The following is a 1,594-nucleotide window of genomic DNA, read 5'->3' on the forward strand; positions in this document are numbered from 1 at the left end:
CAGGATTTTCTCATTTTTCTTTTTCTTGGTATACTATAAATATTAGTGTTTTTGTTGTAGACACATATGCTTTGCATTTTGGGATCTATCTGTGTATAAAGACAATCAGTAAACAAAAAGGCAGAATGAATGTGGCATGCATTCATGCCATTTCAGCAACTGTGGGTTAAAGAATGCATGAAGCAGTACTTTTAGGTATAGGAAATGACATCAAAAATAAGACTGCAACAACATGCACTTGCGTTACCTTAGGTACCTATGTTTTTTAGATGCAGAGAAAACAAACCTCTCCTCTCCTCTCCTCTCCTGGAAAGATACTGCTTGAAGGTTGATGGGGGTTTATTAGTAGCATTACTGATAATTACTTATAATTAGCTTAATCTTTCTAGAATCGATTTTATGAATCAATTTTTGTTTTCCTTTTCTCTGTAACAAAAAAAAAAAAAGAATGTAAAGCAGCAGTCAGAGTAATGCTATATTATTTTTATTAAAGATGAAACAAGATACTTTTTGAGATTATTTTAAATGAATAATCCATAAATCTTATAAAAAAAAAAGACAAAAATTAAGTAAATCCTAACAATATAGTTAGAATTTAAGGTTTAAACAATCACTTTTAAGGAAAACACATTTAAAGTTTTGGCAAGCTCTCTCCATGTCCAGGACCTCTATAGCTTTTCTCATGGTTCCATATCTGGTAGAAACTGAAGGCCTCTGTAGGTGAACATTCATAATTTCTCTTATAGTCACTGTGTTGTTGACTAGCCAAAAACTAAACATACTCTCAGATGCAACATGAAATAAACAGATAACACAATTATTGAATAATTATTCTTTCTTTGCACATTCATGATTTTCAGTATGTCTAAAATGAAGGTCACATACTTGCACACCACAACATGACTGCAACATTGTATCTGTCTATTGGGTGAAGAGTAAATTTCACATCCACATTGTTGCCGTAACACCTGCCACACTGCATGTTTTCACAGTTTTGCTTCTTACCTTATCTTCTTCAGCTGTTATAAGTCATGGCCATTTGATTGCTTATTTTATTTTACTTTCTTCAAGAAACATTCCTTTTTTCTGCACTTGTCTTGGGCGAGAAGGTTGAGGCTGCAAGGTGGTGGTGGAAGTGGAACACAGCACTGTTTTGTGGCAGAACATTTTTTTGTAAATTTCATTTAGGGAACGACAGCCATTCCTGCTGTTTTTGGCAGATAGCCATGTCTTATAGTAACCTATTTGCTCCACTTACAAGTAATAATTTATCAATGAGCCAGAAAGGTGGAAAGGGCATGCAATCTACCAGGGAAATTTTAGGGTTAAGTTGAAAGAAAATAATGGTATAACTAGGTATTATGCATTATAGATAAATTATATGAAGGGCCACATATTCGAAGGTGTTCTCAGACCAATTGCATTTATCTAATATTTTGTTAGTTTTAAAGATTCATCTAGGATAAAGTCATTAATATATTCATATTATGCATGCTATCTCATTATTGTAAAGCATTAATGTTAACAGATTGTGTTAGATAAAGATGGGCACCTTTGAATAAGCATACCCATATATAGAAAAATTTGGGTAATT

Source organism: Penaeus monodon, chromosome 25 (genome assembly GCF_015228065.2).
Source record: "Penaeus monodon isolate SGIC_2016 chromosome 25, NSTDA_Pmon_1, whole genome shotgun sequence".
Taxonomy (NCBI): Eukaryota; Metazoa; Arthropoda; class Malacostraca; order Decapoda; family Penaeidae; genus Penaeus; species Penaeus monodon.